This window comes from Cupressus sempervirens, chromosome 10 (assembly GCF_028749045.1).
Source record: "Cupressus sempervirens isolate cs-2001-9-10 chromosome 10, ASM2874904v1, whole genome shotgun sequence".
Classification (NCBI taxonomy): domain Eukaryota; kingdom Viridiplantae; phylum Streptophyta; class Pinopsida; order Cupressales; family Cupressaceae; genus Cupressus; species Cupressus sempervirens.
Window position 1 is genome coordinate 901,688,558 of NC_143127.1, and position 20,308 is coordinate 901,708,865.

Consider the following 20,308-nt stretch of genomic DNA (forward strand, 5'->3'; position numbering starts at 1 on the left):
TGTTCTCTGTATGTTTATGTAGTATTTTCCTTGATTTTTCTTCATTTGGGGGCATTTCGTATTGGAAATTTAATCAGTAGATTTGTTTATGTTTCCATTCAATCCATTGCTCCTATTAAAGTATTAGCAATGACTTTAATGTGGGGCCATACACTCTACTCACCTATTACATACACGTGCTTTTCAAAAACACATATATTAATTTTCATGATACCTTTTCTCCCTCTTTGGATGAGTGACTAATTCTTAAAGCATGGGTTTATATTTTAGGATCTCTTGATCCCTCTAGTTTCAAAAAAATTGATCATTTAATGTTGAAGGTATCCTTAAGATTGGATCTCTTCTTCTTTTTGGTTTTACTCTTATGGAATAGAATATTCTTGAGGGTGAATCATTGATGGGTTGACTAGTGAGTAGCCACATTCACTATGTGGTTCAATTCCATCTTTCGAGTTACAAGGTTTCCTCATTTGGTTCACAATGGGACATAAGTTCTCATTTGGCGAGACAATCACACTATTTCTCTCTTTCTCTTTTTCTAGAGATGTCTCTCTTATTTTGATCTTGGAGTTGAAAAATACTTGAGTCCCTAGGGGCTTGAGGATCCATTTTTTCCTTTGATTGTAATAAGATTATCTTTTCATTATGATCTCCTTTACCAAGAGTTTGCATCGAGTCCATATTCTTGCTAAAGTGGGGACTTAATGAAACATCTTAAAATGGAAGCGCTTCCATGTTAAGAGTATTTAGCCCTTTGAGTAAGTGGTCTAGGGTCATGTCAAGTACCTTGAATAGATATTTTCATGGATCTAGTTGTTTCCCCCTTGTTTTACTTCCCTCCCACTATTTCTAGCCTCTTTTCAAGAACTTTCTCTAAGAAACTGAAGACTTTGACTTTCTGGGTCAGTGATGACATGAAGGGTCAAGGTTGACCTTGACCATAACCTAGGTCAAGGATGACCTCAACCTTGACCTAAGGCAGAGTCGATCTTGACCCTAACCCCAAGTTCAAGTTTCAAGTTGTAGAGGTTTTGAGATATTGGGCTTCAAAAAGATTCATTTTCCTACTTTTGAGTTCGTTGTTTCAAGTTTTGAAATGGTACACTCTTAAGTTGCATTTAATCTAGGTCCATTTCTAGGGGTTAAGGTTAATTGGGATTTAATTCTCTAATGTCATCCTCTCTAGAAGCTTGTGTCCTAGATCACTATTGATACAAAAGCTTGCACCCTAGCTTGAGGAATACTTCTCAAGAAGCCTTGTGTAACATGGAAACAATCTCAAAAGTGTGGGAATTTTCAATTAGAGATTGAATCTCCAGAGAAGGTTGACTTCCTCATAATCTAGGTGAACCTAACTAAGAGTTAGAAGAAAAAGGGAGAAGGAAACATAAATTGAAAATGTTGAAGGGAAATGAAGTGATGCACCAAATAGATTGTTGATCTACTTCTTTCCAAAAATTGTACTAAAATCCAATATACTTCACAAAATATACCATTATCTATATTCTTTCAATTTTAACACCATAGAAAAGCCAACACATAACATAACCATACAAGGAATGCACAAATTCACTTAATAGGTCAATTAATTATAATGAACATATGCATAAGGTGTTGCAATTGTCAAAATGCATCTAGGAAAATGTGGCATAATAGGTTGCACAAATTTAATTAGCTGAGAATGGTTGAGAGAGTAGAAATTTTTATTGAATAAGAGGCAAAATTTTTTACAAAGGATAAATCTGTAAGAAAAACTAAAAAAGAGAGATCTTGAAAACAACAAAAAAACTTGCCTTTATAGGGTGTAAGCATAACCTAGATATAACCTTGATTTCAAACTCTAACAATAATTATGAAGTACAATAAATGAATATTAGAGTGAAATCTGACCTTGAAATCAACTTGTTGTAGTCAAGTGACAAGAACGGCCAAAGAAAGGATTTAGCAGTTGAAAAGATCATCATTATTAACAAACCATTAAATATGCATGGAGGGGAATCATTATTGGTGTTACAAAGCCCAAAGAGCCACTTTGCATTAAATGATTAGTCTTGGAAACATACTATGGCTGCAAAAAATCTATTTGTGCTACTATTAAAAAATGTGGGATGGGATAACATGCAATGTTAACTCATTGCAAAAATTATAGAATTCACCCATGCGAGATAAATTAGATTTTCCCAAAAAATGATGACTGTAGATATAGATCTCTTTGTTTGAATTGGATGGCTTAGATGTTGCAAGAAAGTCCCTAACACATGATTAAAACACAGCTCTTGTTCAAAACTTTCTTTACATCAAATGGATAGCTGGGATGAAACAAGGAATCTCCCAGAGATGCATCTAAATCTAATGGCCATCGCATCTTCACAAAAAACCCAAGAAAAGATGCAAAAATATGAGCACCATCATATCAAAAGCATCATAGAAAGGAAAAGATCCACCATTTGGCACTAATTCATTTGTCAACAAATTTCTCAGTACGCGGTTGAAGAGGCAACATGCAATTTCATGATTTTGCGGAAGTAGGAAAAGTCACTTCTTGAAATAGCAAGAAATGGTTAACATGAGATGAACATTAACCCCTATGGATACATGTGTTAACCCTAAACTTGGCACAAGAAGAAAAACAAGCCAACTTAGTCAATGAAAAAATTGAACTTCCTCAACACATGAAGGAACTAAGCCAACTCAGCTTATGAAGAGACTAGGTTAACATAAAAGTTAACACCAACTAAATTGCATGTTAACTCACATCAAATAAACTAGCCCATTGAGAATCTCTCAGATTGGTTATCAATGATGGGCTGAATGGGGGGTAGAATGGCCAACATTCACTATATAAGGAAGCCTTCTCCTCTCATTTTCTCCATAAGGTGATAATGCAAAGATAGAAGAGGACACATTATTATATGAAACGATCCATTATCAAGCATTCAAGCATCCAATTCATCAAGGAAATCCATTCTTAGCCATTGAAGGATTCAATCTCTGTGGAGCCCTCTTGTGAAAGTTTTCTCCATTCACATTCATTCAAGCCTCTTCTTATGCTAAGATCCATTCAAGATTGGTGTTGAAGATCTAATGCCATTGATTTGAGACATCCTACACACACTTCTACATTCATTTGGAGCATCCATACTTGTGGATTCAAGGATTTGAATCCTCTACAAGGATTTCAACATAAGAAAGGTGAATAGTTCCATTTACTTTGTTTATTTATATTGCAATTTCAATTACATTTCAAAGTTGATTCCAAAATAGGATTTTACCAAGGAAAATCCCCCATCCAAACCAAAAAAACCACTTTTATTGTAGGTACAGGTACAAGATAGCAAATTGAAGTTCAAATTTGGATACTCTTTTCGATGAACTTCTGAGATCTGTGAACAACATTTTTGTCAGATCAGTGTAGGTCAAGGTAAAATATTTGGGGTAAGATTGTGCCCTATTATCTAGGTCAAGGTCAACCTATCCTTAGAAGGACAAAAAATTTCTAGGTTTTCTGTTTCTGGACATTTCCAGTCCGAAGCAAGTTGCAGAATCTCTTGAAACTATATATAGACATAATAAATCATCATTTTCCAAATTTTCCCTACTTTAAGGTTAGTATTTTTCTTCTATTTATTCAAGATTTCAATTACATACTTTCTATAGCAGATTATAGGATTTCCTCCTTTCTTCATATTCTCCATTGTTTGATCCATTTGTGCATTAATCACTTCTTTGTGATTCATCAATTTGGATCTTTCCTTCCTATTCATTTTGGTAAAACCCCCCTCTCTTTTTATCTTATTCACTTTGTAACAAACTCTACAATCATTAAATGTTGTGTCCATGTTGGCTTCAAATGGTTTACCTCAAAATTTGTATCATTCTAGAAGCTTATGTTCTCTCTATGTAACTTGACACTCACTATTTTTTATGCTTGGTCATAACCATTATATCTATTTTTTCTAGACCTTAACTATACTCAACATCTACGTGCTTTCTCTACTTAGTACTCATTAGGCTTGGGTTGTACTGAAAATACTTAGCGACCAAAAACTTGCTTGAATCCTATAGAGCTCATCATATACATGATTATTTACAAGTCTTTACATGACTCAACCTATATAGAGTAGCTATGTCATAGTGATGAACATTTGAATTTTCCTTATATATAACTAAGTGTTTGACACTTATACACAACAAGACTTAGAGATATAAGCAAACTTAACGTCTAGATCTAGAATCATATAGCTCAAGTTATAGGGTTTTCTTTTGTTGTCAAAACATGAATCAAGAAAGTTAACATTTCATCACCTCCTATTTCAATTTAACATGCTATTTACATTTTTTATGTTCATAATTTATTATAGCTACTTAAATCTTCAAATTGATGGTAAATTATTTTGACTGAATCTATAAACTAGGCAAGATAGAAGGAAAAGATCTTATCCCTATTATGAATATATAGTAATAAAAATTTTCTAGAATTATCGATAAATTTTTGACTAAACTATGAGCTAATGAGGTCATAGATAAGTGAATTAATACCCAACATGAACTAAAACATTATAATTTAAGGTTCATCACTCTAAACATTTGTACAACTTTAAGGTTGGGGTCCCATGATGGGGCCTTCAACATCTTTTTTTAAGGAGCAAGAGGTCATATGAAGCCAAAAAGAATTGTTACATGATAAATTGGAATATTTTCTAAGAAAATAATAACCCTTACTTTTTACAAATGCAAATTTGAGTTGGTGGAAACCACAAGAGATAGAAATTGCCCCACTAGCTTATGTATTTTTTTACTAGCTTGATCAATGTTTTAAAATTATTATTGAATATGCCAAATAGAATATTCACAAAACCAATAACTTCCATAAATTTTAGAGCTTAAAAAATCTAAGTCTAAATTGGCGTGTAAAAATCTTTGGGTCCACCTACTTCAAAATAATCCTAAAGAATATCAACAATCCCCAAAGCAATTTTTGTGGAAACCCCCTCTACAAGACCCTAATAAAAGTATTTTTGAAAGCTTGTGTTTTCCTACCATTTCTCTATCCATAGTCAAAAAATTTAACACATTTTAAATTTAGATCCTATATGGATTATGGTATGCATGACTCATTTGTAGCATAGTTAGGTGCCTCCTACATGAAGAATTGTTTTTATAAACCATAGCTGGATCAAAAAGTAGATTGTCCAAAATTAAAGACCACAAAAGAGTCTACATTCATTTTCACCTATAAAAAATTGAATGAAACACATGTTCTTATTTGATTACCTCATATCTTAATTTAGCACACATTCACTATGTCAAATCCATTTATTATAGATAATAGAGTCTCAAATTTGGGAGTAAATGTTTTTAAACATAGTTTTGGTGTATTAGAGAGGCTAGAGACAAAATATGTTATCCTCAACATGGATACTTAGTGTTTATACCATAATTGAGATTTGAACCTTGAATGCTATTAACTATGGATTAGACTATTATAACATGATAGAAATAGGGATTGCTAGTCTATGCATGCAAGCTAGGATTTTGTGTGTATCACTCAATTAGCATTGCATTGGAAGGAGAATGATCCACTTGGCTCAAAGATTCTTGGGCACATGAAGGATGTAGTGGTCCTTAATTAGGGAGTTGAAAGATGACTATTCAATTAGACAAGATTTAGGGTGAAATATAGTAAAAATATGACATTTGACATGTACATGAAAATAGAAAAATGACATATAATGAGGCATATTAAGGTCTCAAATTTAATATAGTTTTTATATAGTCCAAACTTACTCTTTGAGCCATGAGAAAAATATTTCCAAAATACTTGTTTTAAATGTCTTGTGAACTTATGATGAATGTAGCTAGAACCTATTAAACCTATGGATAGCGGATATGACATACCTTGCTTAATATTATATAAAGTGTAGTATATCATATAAACGTTTTAAGTTATGTTTTAATATTTGAATGAGAGTAGAAATTTTGTTGTATGTGCTCAAATGTTTCTAATTTTTAGGAAATAAAGAAGTGGTGCAAAGAGTGTCAAGCATCACATTAAAGGAGTAATGAAGATTGGTCATTGCATGGGAAGCGTAGGTTAGCTCCAAAAGATTTAGTAATGGTGTGAAGTCTCAGAGATGATTCATTGGTTACAGTTGGGAAAATCAAACATGAAAAGAGGCTTTATTCCTTCTCCCACTTTGTGCCTAAATCTCCTTCACATGCCTTGTTAACTCAATCTAATTCACAAATCAAATTAGGGCATGAGGGGTATGGTCATCTTTCCTTCCACTATCTTTAGCAACTTTTCTCAAAAAACATGGCCAAAGGTCTACCTCCAATAAATTTTTCTAAGGGTGGATATTCATCATATTTAGTGGATATGCATCTTAAGGAGAAGGTTGATAAAGGGAAGTCTTCAAGAACACTAGTTGTTCTTTAGTTAGTTCACATGGTTTTAGTAGGTCCTTTTATAGTGACATCAGTCTGCCAAGGCCACTACATCCTTACTTTCATTGATTACTTTTAATGTTACACATGGGTCTACTTCCTTCATTATAAGAATGAAGTGTTGGACAAGCTTCAAGACTTCAAGATTCACGTTGAACAAAAATTGAGGAAAGCCATCAAGATTCTTTGGATGGACAACAAAAGAAGATATGTGGATAGAAGACTTAAATACTTTTTCAAACTTGAGGGAATTGATCTTTAGAATTCACTAGCATTTAGTCTACATAAGATAGATGTTGCAGCAGTGAGGATAAAAAATCTTAAGTCCATGGCAAGTTGCATAATACAAGCCAAGTCTCTTGATCCAACACTTGAAGTTGAAGTTATTAGCAATGCCACTCACATACTTAATAGGTCTTCTCATAATGCCTTAGATGGTAGGAATCCTTTTGAGGCATGGTGTGGTAGAAAACTAGTTGTGAAATAATTCAGAGTCTTTGGTTGTCCAACATGGGCAAACATATCTTCCAGAGGATGCAAGGCACCAACACCTAGGCCTTGTACTTTGACCAGATATGAAGATGGTGTTAAGGCATATAGACTTGTGGATCCCAAGACACATGAGATATTTTTGGAGAAGGAAGTAAACTTTGAGAAAAGTCCACCCAACTTATCCTCTAATCCTCTCCACACTTCATACACTGTAGTAACTGATAGTGACACCAACAATAGTGCTTCAACAGATGTAAATATGTGGGGTTCTATTGACAGATGCAATGAGAGGTCATGGCATCATCATAGTCCACATGTATACATTGCCATAGTGATAGGTCTAGCATAGTAGGGTACACCTTGTCTTTCAGCTTCAGCAACAGGTGATGACTACATAGCGGATATTTCAAGTTTTTTTGTAGAGTCATACATAGCAGACTTGGGGGACATCATCGATGATATAGCCTTCTTTTTGATGAGGCAGATGCTTCTTCAATTTTTGTGAGGGCTCACTATGACCCTCATGTCCATTCTCTACATGATCGATCTTCACAGGTTGATGTGATTGTGGATCCTTATGTACAAAAATTGTAGAAGGTCTCTTTATCAATTGAGGAGATAGATGGCTCATTGGGATAAGTTCTATAGACATCTTTATCAGATCTGCATTTATTCTTTTCAATAGTCTTGGAAGGGGCGAACATCAGCATCAACATAGGGATAGTTAAGTAGGTTTTAGGGACATCATTCATCATTGGGATTCTTTCTACACATAGGGGAATCATCTCACTTGTACCTTTTCCATTATTTCTTCCAAAGGGGAGGAACATTATTCAACTCTCATGGACTAGCTTCTTCCTTGGAGTGACTTTCATTGATTGACATTCTTCATTTCGGGGGGGGACTACCTTGTCTCTCTTCCTCTTCTTTCTTTTGGGGGGTGGGGGCTTTTTCCTCTTATGGGGTTTTGTTCTTCTCATACTTCACTATTGCATATACTTGATGTATGTTGTAATGGGGGGGGGGGGGGGGGGGGGCTCTTGATTACTCCATCCATCCATGCATCTTGTCTTTTCATCTCTCTTTTTGGGGGAGTGTTTTTCCCATGAGGCTTTTCGTCTTTCTCTACTTTATGAGAGATTGCATTTCATTATGTACATAAGTACCTAACATGGCCTAGTAGCTAGGACCCATTATGCATTTCATCCTAGTTTTCATAAGCTTAAGGGCATTCCCCTAAGTTTCACTTAAGGGGGAGTGTTGGTGTAAATACATATTTACTATTTGCACTTTATTTAAGATTTCTTAGGTTAATGAATTATTTTATTATTTATTTGGAAAAACACTTAGGAGTTTGCATACTTTTATGAGTTTTTCTGTTGACAACATAGAAGCAAGCAACTCTAATTCAACACATGGTGTCTACAACACTGGAGTTTGCATCATTAACTAAGTTTTCATGTAGACAACACAGTTATTCGCACTCCTATTTTAGCACATGGTGTCTACAACATAAATTTGCATGCTACACCTTTGTAGGCTTATCCTCTCATCATCACACTTACTCTTGTGCTTAATGGAGGATAACCCAAACTTGGTGTATGTGTACCTAGTTGTATGACTTATCATGATGTTGATTCTTATGCATTCTAGAAGCATTCTAGAGGCCTTTATATATAGGCACTCCTAGTGTACTTTCACACATTTAATGAAATACATATGGTTATTCTGATCATATTGTTTCTGCTCTACTTTGTGCTTGTGTTTGAGCTCCTTGATCTTTTGTGAATTTTTCCCTAAGGAAAATTCTTACACCTTTGTCCACTAGTTATCCAACACTCAAAAGATTTTACTTCAAAACTTCAATAAAATATACATCCTTAGTGTTAGTTTTTCCATCAAGAGTTATAGATCCAATACCTTTTAGTTGGAATGTTGCATTGCTTCCGACTCTAAAAATGTCTCCATCCTAACTTTTGAAGTCAACAAACTTGTTCAAATCACTAGCCACATGATGTGCACAACCACTATTAGTTATCCAATTAGATATCTTTTCAACCTTTGACACCAAAGTTACTTTCTCCAAACTTTCTTCTCTAATTGCCACAAATCCAATTTCATCATCACAAGCACTTAATGCTTGTTCATCAGAATCATTATCTTCATTTGCATATAAATACTCTCTATCTCTTCTAGGTTTGTAATTTCATTTATATTTTTTCCTTTCTTATAGGACACTTAGATGCATAATTACCATATTTATCAAAAATCCAATATTTAAATATTTTCTTACCCCCTTTTTCTCTTTTTACCAGAAGAGCTACTCCTTCAATCTTTCTATCTTCCTCAGATTTGCTACTGCTAGCAAAATATCCTCTATCACTTGTGCTTGTGGATAGATTAGGTCAAATATTCAAGGCACTGAAAGTTGTCTCCATTTTGGTCGATTCTCTAGACTGTCTAAGCTCATTCCCAATTGCTTCAAGTCTTCCAAGAAATGACTCCTTTGTGAAATTTTTGCTACAAGATATCAACAACTATATCATCTAAACTATTGACTTAAATGGTGGTGTTAGAGTCTTCAATATCTTCCATATAACCTCATCATCTTCTTTGGTTCCTCCTTGAGATTTAATACTTGTAGTAATTTCTAATATCCTACCTATATAGATTCTTACAGATTCATCTTCCATCATTTTGGCATCTTGAAATGCACATATCCAACTTTGTAGCCTCAACTTCTTAGATTGTGCATCACCTTCAAAACTATTTTCCAAAGCTTTCCAAATCAAATGTGAAGTAGCAAGTGATTTTACCTAATGGCATTCAATTTCAGGAAGTGTAGTCAATATTTCTTCTCTAGCTCTCATGTTGCACATCAAGAGATACAATTTTCCAAATCCTTTTCAGCAATGATTATCTTCGCTAATTTTGTCAAGATCCAAAATCCTAAACCCATACACAATAAATGTGTCTTCATCTTTTCCTTCCAAGTATCATAATTTGTTTTATGCTCAAGGTTTTGATGCTCTAATACCAATTGTTAGAGACAATAGTCCACCAAGATAACCAAGGGGGGGTGGGTAGGGGTGTTGAATCAATTATCCAACAATTAATACATTTATCTTCTTTAAAAAAACTTAACCATTCAACCAAAGTAAATAGAAACCATAATAAGATGCACATAGACAATTTACAATAGATATGTTGAATAGGGAAACCCTTGATTAGAGGAAAAACCCCAGTGGGAATGATGCCCACAAGATTATGTACTAATATAAATATTCCTTGTTAGAGGATGGACCCTATTAGGAGTCTATCACAATATTTAGTACATAGAGTCCCTCTTAGGAGACTTTGAATCCCTATTAGGAGATTCCAACCCTTTTAAGAGTTGTGCCAATGATGGTAGGAGTTGTGGTACAATGTATGCAAGAAGAGCCCACTGCCCAAACATGCAATTTCAACTACAAGAAGAGCTCACTGCTCAAACATGTAGTTTACTATTATGTTCTTCTTTCCTTTGTTTTGTCAACCAAACCAATCACTCTCAAACCTTGTAGACTATGTCACAAACCTCAAATCCAAATATCAAACCTCAAATCATTTAGTGAAACCTCAACAATGAAGTTTCCTTCACTTTTGCACTACTTTGCTCAACTTCACATTCTGCTCTTACCGTTGCTTATCATCAATCATCAACCATGCTATTCCATACACCATGATAAATGAAAATATCCTTCCTTTATATTGAGTCATCAAAAAAATTCCCTGAGTCAGTTGTTAGACCTTATCAATTAATCATTATAGGACCTCATTAAGAACATGTTACACTTAGCGATCAAATTAATCTTCTGCCTTGCAACTTGAATATATTTTTGTACATGTGATAATATAATGAGTGATCTTAGCCACATCATCATCAACATGTCTTCTTCATATCCTCAACCTCGATTCTCAGAATAAAAAATCTACTAAGAGATAGAACAAGTTTATTAGAACATGCCTCTGTAAACTCAATCTCAAAACATACCTCATCAAAACTTACATAACTTCTTCTAGAGTTATCATTTCTTCTTCCAACATTAAATGCATATACTAGATACTCATAAGTATCTCCCATAAGCTTAGATAGTTAGAATACTAAACTAGTCATCCATACCAACTTGATCTTTCTGATATTCTTTTGTTAGATACCAAAAAAAATTCTTATGTTGACATCAATGAAAAACTTAGTCATGAATGCAACATACCATCATAGTAACATATCTACAATACTCCCCAATAGGAATATCATTAGCATTTGTGCTTCCAACAATCTTGCAACATCCATTAAATTCTCAAAATTGTTTCCCAATTGAGTAATATACTCATTTATTTTTCTTGTCACTAGTTTGTCTTTCTCCCACACAATATCTCTAATAATAGGAAAATACTTTTGGATCTAAAAGAAAATAAAAACAATGAGGGATTCAAACTTACACATTAATTCTTCACTTTTCTTATGGATGAAATATTTTCTACAAGTTTTAACCTTTGTAGCTTGGCAAGATCATACCCATGATCTTTCATCACTATCTTCCATGCTTGATCTACAACCATACATGGCACACTGTTCAATATTCTTAATTGATAGATTCTGTGAGAAATGACTCTCACTACAAATACAATTAGTTGATCAAATTTTTTTTTGATGGATAGACCATGTCCATTCCACTCAACTCATGTGTTTTCCTCAATCTTCTCTTGGTTCAAACATCACATGGTTTTCTTCTTTTCTATGATTGGATAGCTTGTAATGCTATGAATCATTTTCTTTATGATCTCCATGGGCATATTTTTTAGTTAGAAATTCATGTCATGAATTCTACTCAAAAAAAATTTACTCCATTTGATCTTGAAATTTCTTAGGAATTATAGGTCACAAGTTAACCCTTTCCTCTCAACAACTTTGAATTCATCCTTGAAGATTCCTTCATTGCACAACTTCTCATATGCTTCTATGATTTTAGTCCCTTCTCAAATTTTACACATATAATATTTTCTAACATCATGGATCACAATGATTTCAAGTGTTATTCAAGACAGCGCACCCATTGAGTCTCCTTTCATCTCAATTTCTAGAATAATACAAAAATTTTATGGAGGAAAAGCATTACTCTTCACAAGTTGAATTTTACTAGCCTCTTGACTCATTCTAGTGGTTGATGAAGCTACCATGTTTGTATTTAGGGTTTGAAGTTCTTTCTTCTCTAGATACTTGAAATAGTTTAGATCTTCACTCATTAAAGCCTCTTTGTAAAAACCACTCTTGAAATCTTTGCTAGTTTCTAAAATTTCCAAATTTCTCTGTCCTCTCAAAAATATGTGTGCAGTGTATGAGATAATATATTGAAAATTTGATATATTCTTTCTTTTGATCAATTTAGGGTCTTCATTAATGTTCTATACTTAGGTAAGTGGAAGCCAACTATCCTGGTCAATATTGATGCCTTTTAGCTAGGTCTTTACTTTACAACTTGGTCTCTTCCATATCATTTGTTCCTTACAATTTCACTTTTGAAGTGCTCAGCCTATGCTGCAATTCTTGATCAACATAGACAATTTTACTAACACTTGATAGCCTTTCACAAATTTGTTCATATGCATCTTTATATATGCAAATATGAACTTTTGGAATGTTTACATGTAAGGAACTCATGAATGATATATCAATTAAATATATAGTTCCATTCATACCTCTCTTTCTTAGTTTGATATGACATGATCACCTTCTCCGTTGAATTGGGTGACCTCTTCTCTATTTACTCTAGTATTTCCATCTTCTGCTCTCTTTTTCCATTTTTGGTTCATCTCTTTCCTAACTTCCTCAATGTCCACTTTGCCTTTGCATTTGTCTTTTGTCTGATTTGCTAAAAGTAATTGACTCCTCCAATTCTTGCTTAGATGTCCAAACTTATGACAGTTGGAACATGCGTTATTAGGTGCATAATTCTTCCTCTAATTTTTCTAGTAAGGTTTTGTCTATGGTCTGCATTCATATGCTCTATACCCATACTTCTGATAGTTATAGCAATATCCTTAAAATCGAGGTGTAGTAGATCAATTGCTCATTCTTTACCTATACTCATGTATTTGATGTCCTTCTTTCTTACTGTAAAAATAATAACTAGAAAACTTAGATTTATAACTTTTCATATCATGTTTTCTTTAATAGATATTTGCAGTATGACCAAGATTTCCACAGTGATAACATGTTAGTTTGTCCTTTGGCTTTGCATTCCTAAGTTTTTCATTCTTAGATGATTCACCTTGTTTAGTGCATGAATGTCTTGACTCATTAGAATAACTAGATAACTTCATAATTTATTCAAAGTACTTCATTGCCTCTTTTGGTTTACTGAATCTCTCCATGGATTCTTTCTTACTTTTTAGTTCATTCTTTAGTATTTCCTTCTATGTTTTGAGATTTTCAATTTCCACATATTTGTAATTCAATTCTTGATTCATAAGAATTAGTTGATTCATCATGTCTAGTTGAGTTTTTGTGATATTTTGGACATCTAATATCCTTTCTTTAAGTTAGATAGCCATTACCCTTTTGTCTTCTTGAGCCATAGTCTTGTCTTCTTCAACTTTTTTCTTTTGTTTAGTCACTTCACATTGTCTTACTAATTGGATTTCATGTTCTCTTTTTAGTCCTCTTATTTCTTCATTCAAGAATTTTTTCTTTTCAAGTAGATCAACAAATATTTTTTCATTTGGATTGATTGATTCAAGTAGTCCTTTAGTCTTAACTTCTTCATCAGAAAATTGTTTTGTCTAGATGGCAATTTAATTTCTCCTTTCTAGGGAATCCTTTAGATCTCGTCTTTCCTTTTCAAGTTTTTGCAGTATGAGTTGGATGTCAGTCACCTGATTGTCAATAACCTTGTCCAGTTTGAAAGCCTCAATCTCCAAGATCTAATCTCCAAGTTATTAAGCTTCTATTAGAGAACCAATTCTTTGATACCAATTGTTGACTAATGGAGGTATAAATAGGATAAACTAGATACTGGGGAGGGGGGTGAATCAGAATCTTAAAAAAAAAGAAGCTTTTCACCAATTTATTCACATCTATTACTAAACTTGTGCATGTAAAACTTGTAATATACTTTTTTTGTAACATGTAAATGTGATTTATCACATGCATGAGAATAAACACAAAAAAAATTTGTTACGGAGAAACCCTCAAAGGTGAGGGTAAATGTTACCCATTTTTGCCTCTTACCAAAATTTGAACTTTGAATGAAAACCCCACCCAATAGTCCCCTTCTTTTTTTTAATATCATTTAAAGTGCCCTAAAATATGAAAAAAATTAAATATTTAAAACCTTATGGCCTTTTTTTTTTCTTTCCTAAATTTATTTCCATCGGCCTACAACTTTACGCGCCATCAAATTTCTAGCGATCTACGATGGGTGCTTTATTGCATTATCAAAGCAAGTGATCTTTAAACATTGCGAGGAAGCCCCTTAGCGATGCATGGCAGGTGGGTTCATGTTCTCTTGTGGGCCATAGGGTGGATAAGGTGGCTGGTGAGTTGGCAATTCTATTGGTGCTCGCTTTCTCGCATTCTGAGCTTCCTCAAACTCTTTGAAAATGCGAGCAAGTGCCTTGGTGACACGTATCCATGTGACATCACAGAGGGTAGTTACGTAGGTTCAAAAATTGTGTGTTATGAGCATCATCAGATCTCCTAGGATCAATGGTTGGCACATGCCAGCAAGATGAAGTCTCAAGGAAATTAAACATTACGGGCATGCCCCTTTGTGACACATGGTTGGTGTGGTGTCATGGGCCCACTTTTCTTAGGGGTATTGATGGCTCGTCCTTGGTGGTAATTGTCAGGCAAGTTAGAGTATGAAGAAGGTATCTCATTGGTCTATTCAGTTGACTAGGTATACAATTCCTTAGAGTTTTGATCATCATAGATTCAAACGAAATAAAGCACTGGTGCTCCCCCACAATATGAAGATGCAAGGACCTTAAGCAATGCGGGCAAGCACCTTGTTGTCGTGTGTCCTTGTGGGACAAAGCTAGTTACATATGTTGTAAGGTGATGCCAAGGTGGTGCCAGTTGTATGGTAGGGTGATGCTAGATGGAGCTAGGTCAGGCCAGGTCAGGTGTTTTATGGGCCCAAAATTTTGAAGAAGTGCAGTATGTGGAGAATATTTATGGTCATTGATCCTTTGGTGATCAATGATCGACACTTCCTTGCAATAAGGAATTGTGAGGAAATTAAACAATGTGGGAAAGTGCCTAAGCAACACATGTCCCAGTGGGTCCGACCAAGTATTAACAATTAGTATTGACAGTTGGGCTAGTGGTTATGTGACTGTCACAGTCAAGATTTTGAGGAGGTGGCACAATTAGTTATTCAACCACATGTGGACTTTATGGGGTGGCAGAACATAATAAATTGATTGATCCACATGGCCTATTTTCCTTGAAGAGTTTAGTTGAATACTAATTTTTTCTAATTCATAGGCTAGAGACAAAGAGATCTCGATCTTTCCTGCATGATCTGATCCCTGTGATGAATTCCAACCACCCTCAAATGAATGCTAATCCAAGGAGAACACTCCATCTCTCTAGTTTATCTATCTACCTTGGTTAGAATGGTTAAATGGTGTCATTTCTGTCATCTCAGGGCCCTATTCCAACAAAGATAAAATATTATTGCATCTGGATCTATGCTTAGATCAGATTTTCTTCAGATCTCCATGATTATTCTCTGAAGGGCTTAGTGGCAGTGGTTATATTTTAGTTGGGAAATATCTCAGTTATGCTTGAGCTATAAAGACATTTTTTTTTAGATTTTGTAAAGGTCGACGTTTCTTTGACTTCTCTAATATTACTCTACAATTTCATGTGTAAATTCCCTTTGCCTCTAAATTTTATGACATTCTACCTTATCTCCTTCAACCATTGATGTAAAGTGAAAGAACTATTTACCTCCCATTGGTGTATTGTAGAGATCTACAATCTTGCATGACTATATCTCTTTTGGCCTATGAATGGTATATGAGTGAATCCTCTCTTTTTTGTGTTGTTCATTTGGGTTTTCTGATCTACATGTGATTGTTAGATTAAAGTGAGTCTGAATGTGTATTTTTTTGGTGTCATGATGGTTCAGTAGTGCATATATGGGCAGAGATTGGTTTGAACACTCTATTTTGGTGCATCAACCCCTTAGGTTAGAGTAGGTAGATTTGCTTTTATGCATTCCTCCTCCCTTTTCCTCTCTAAGAGTAGTTAGGTGCACCTTGATAGTAAAGGAAGTCGGCCTTCTCTAGAGACTCAACCTCACAGTTCAAGTCCCATAACTTGGAGGTTGTTTCCATGTTTCACAAGGTTGTCCTTAGGTAAAAACTTTGGACAAGGGTGCAAACCTTTGTGACAATAGTTTTTGGCATGCCCGGTGGGACAATATTTAGAAAATTTCAAGCCTACTAGTGTCAAAAGGAAGATTTCAAGATTAATAACTGAGGAGATAGTACTGGCTTTGGTGTTCAAGCCTTCAAGAGGTTCATTATTTAAGTACTTGGTGAATCTAAGCTTCAAATACATTTGGTTCCAGACCAAAGTTGCAGTAATTCATGCCCAAAGCTGAAACAAGGGCATCTTCTAGAGGTAAATTTTAGTACAAAGAGCTTTCATTTTCAAATCCTAGAAGAAGGAAGACTAGAGTATCTTTATCACCAGTTAGGAGTGCAATAGTAACAATTACACTTGCAAGATCTATCTCTACTCCTCCTGCTATTAGATTTCAGGCTAGATTGCCATCAACACATATCAATAGATCACTTGCATCAGCCTAGAGCCCATATTTTTGCCACCTTTAATGGTGGAAGTCCTCTTTTGTTGGCCCAAAGACATGACATACCAATAGCTACACTCAAAAGTATACTAGAATTTACTAGTGAAACTTCTATCTCTCCCTCAAAACACATTCAAGAGGTTGCAAATGTTTGCAATATCCGTGGCATTACAGAAGATGATGTTGTAGTTAGGCTTCTAGGCTCATTTTTGAAAGGAAAATCACTATAGTGGTATAGAGGTTTGGCTCATGGTTCTATAACAGATTGGGATGGATTAGGAGCAGGACTATGTAATCACTTTGAGGAAAAAAGTGACTATTTGTCACTTTTAGAATAGTTGACTACTATAAAAAGAGCCCCCCATGAATGTATGACTGATTTCAACTATAGATTTCAAAAGACATGGGATAGAATACCTGCGTTAGTAAAACCTACCCCTGGTAATGCCTTCTTGCATTACCTTAGATCTTTTAATAGTGACATTACCACTACAATCAATACTATGGGAGGAGATACCTTGCCTAATGCTTATGACATAGCAATAAAGTCAAAAAAATATCCTAATACAAGCAGGAAAGCTAGCTCCAAGGCCACCCATGCCCTTCTTTCCTGATGTTCCAAATCACCAATCAGAAATGGCTCCTCTTCCCATGACTTCCACATCACAATTCCCTGCTCCAGTCCCTCAAGCTTCCACATCTTCAAATGGAATAGATGAAATCAAGGAGATGGTGCAATTTGTGATGTTGAACATAGATAAAATATTGCAAGGCCAAGAGAAAAAGCTGAAGGATAGTTTCTCTGTGATGCAGAAAATGAGCAATAAGGTGGTGACTTTAAAAAGCCATCAAGCTTGAGGTAGTAAGGCTCATCAATTGTAGCATCAAAATATGAATAGTGGTAGGCCTCCAAATCATAATTATGGGAACAATTCTTTTGATTAGAATCGGTAGAATAGGCATGCTTCAACCTCAAATGTAAACCAAAGTAGGGCCATAGTCCCTCAAAGAAACATGGCCCAAGATTAGGATTTTTGTCCCTCCTGCAACTACTCTTATGCTTGTTGCATGTGTTAGAAGGCTGAATCTTACTTGGCCTTGACCATCCAAGATCCTATAGTAGGACAATCATACAAGGAAGACCAATTTAAAGAGGCCTCATATGTGCAGGGACAAGGTGATTGCTCCTTTATGAACCATCAAGTGGAGGAACATTGTAATGTAAACCAAGATTCCATTGCCCACAATACTAGGAGCAAAAGAAGAGATATTGAAGATGCTACCCCTCCTCTTCCCAATCAAGCCTCAACTTCAAATGTAATATCTCATGACTGATCAACAAATGACCAATCGAATACCTATTAGTAGCAGAGGCAAAATAATGGTAGAAAGAATGTAAGTGATCCTCAAGTTATTCCACATCAACCTCTTACAAATGTAGCTCCCAAGGTTTCTACGAGAGCACCTACCATGCCATTTGGTGTGGTAGAACAAATGAAGAAAACAAATGTGAATATTTCCATGTGAGATGTTGTTGCTACTATACCCATGTAAAAGAGACGGTTGCATCAAGAATTGGAAAGCATTGAACCAAAGGCCACCCAACATGGAAAGTACCACAAGCCTAGTATAGCCATCAAGGGAGGAAGAAACAAGTAAACAATTTAGACCCCCTCCATTTTATGTTTCTTTAATCATAGGGGATCAACTAGTCCACAATTGCATGATTGATTTAGGGGCTAGTAGTTCAATGATGCCTAGGTGTGTTGCTGATGCTTTTGGAATGAAATATGAACCCATTGTTAGGGATGTATTACAGTTGGATGGTAGTACTATCAAGACTATAGGGATCCTTAGGAATGTGGAAATGGCCCTACATGCATGCCCTAGTTGTACTATAACTCAAGATATATTCGTTGCTGAAGTCAGGCCACATTTTTCCATCTATCTGTCAAGAGATTTCATTACCAAAATAGGTGGTTACATATCTTCTAATTGGTCATATATGTTTTTTAGGAAAAGTTATGAGGCCAAAGCTTCAATCAGAGTAGAGCCTCTATCTCTCCATCATACTGAACCCTACACCCCTAATCTCATCAACACAATTGCACTATCCTAGAAGTGGATGAGAATGACACAGTGAATGGGCCTACTACTTCCCTAGTAGAGATACCTAATTTTCTCTTAGATGAATGGGCTAATGCATGTAAATTTTATCCTATGTCAAAAACCTTTGAAACAAGCCTCAGTACATATTGTATATTAGAGAAATATTCTCTAGCTCCTAATCTTGTGGAGACTAAAGAAGATATGAGTGGGATATGGAGTATGTACTTTGATGGCTCAACAATTAAGAATAGATCAGGGGCTGGCGTGATGTTGGTTTCTCCTGCACAAGTAAGGTACTACTTCTCCTTTAGGCTCCAATTTAGTTGCACTAATAATGTGGCCAAATATGAATCCTTGATTCAGGGTCTCCTACTTGCTTGAAAAAGAGGAATTCAAACCTTAAGTGTGTATGGAGATAGTTAGTTGGTGGTTAATCAAGTGAGAAATTATAATATCACCAAGAATGACATACTCAAGTCTTATAAACATAGGGTATGGGATCTTCTTGAGGGTTTCAATGCATTTAATATTCAAAGCATCCCTAGAAAAGAAAATAGACATGTTGATAGACTTGTAGCAATAGGTGCATCTAATGATGTGCCAAGGAATCTTGAGGAGGAGAAGAAGCAACAAATTAGGATGGTAGTAAGGTCTACCATCCCTAACAACAACATCCATTGGAAAGTGTTTGAATTTGATGAACAAATTGTAAGCCTCTTGCAAAATGAAGTAGAATTTACTGATAGAAACCAGTCAAGACTGCAGGATTAGTATGGTGATCAAATCATTAATCTTAGTTCCAACAAGCTACCTAGGGGTATCATTACTTTAGAGAGTGTTTTTAATCCTAATGACCAAGCAAGAGGCAAAATCATGAACTTAGTTGCTAATGATGATGATCACACCCCACTCACAATTGCTAATGGAAAATCCTTAAACATGGGGAAGGTATGTTCTAAGATTGAGAAACAAAGTTTTATTCATCTATGTCAAGAATTAAATGATATATTTGCTTGGACGTATGATGATTTAAATAGTTTTGACCCAAGGTTATTTCAGCATACCATATATTTAATTTATAATGTCAAACTAGTAAGACAAAAATAGAGGCCAGTGAATCCCAAAATTGAACCCTTAATGAGAAAAGAGCTATCCAAATTGATTAAGGCCAATATAATTTTCCCCATCAAGCACTCATCATGAGTAGCAAACCTTGTCCCTGTTAGGAAGAAGAATGGAGAAATTAGATTGTGTGTGGAATTTAGGGACCTTAACCAAGCTTCCCTTAAAGATCACCATCCCCTCTCTTCCATGGAGTAGATTTTGTCCAAGGTCAACAGTTCAAAGAGGTTTTCATTTCTTGATGGATTTTTTGGCTACAATCAAGTACTGGTCAA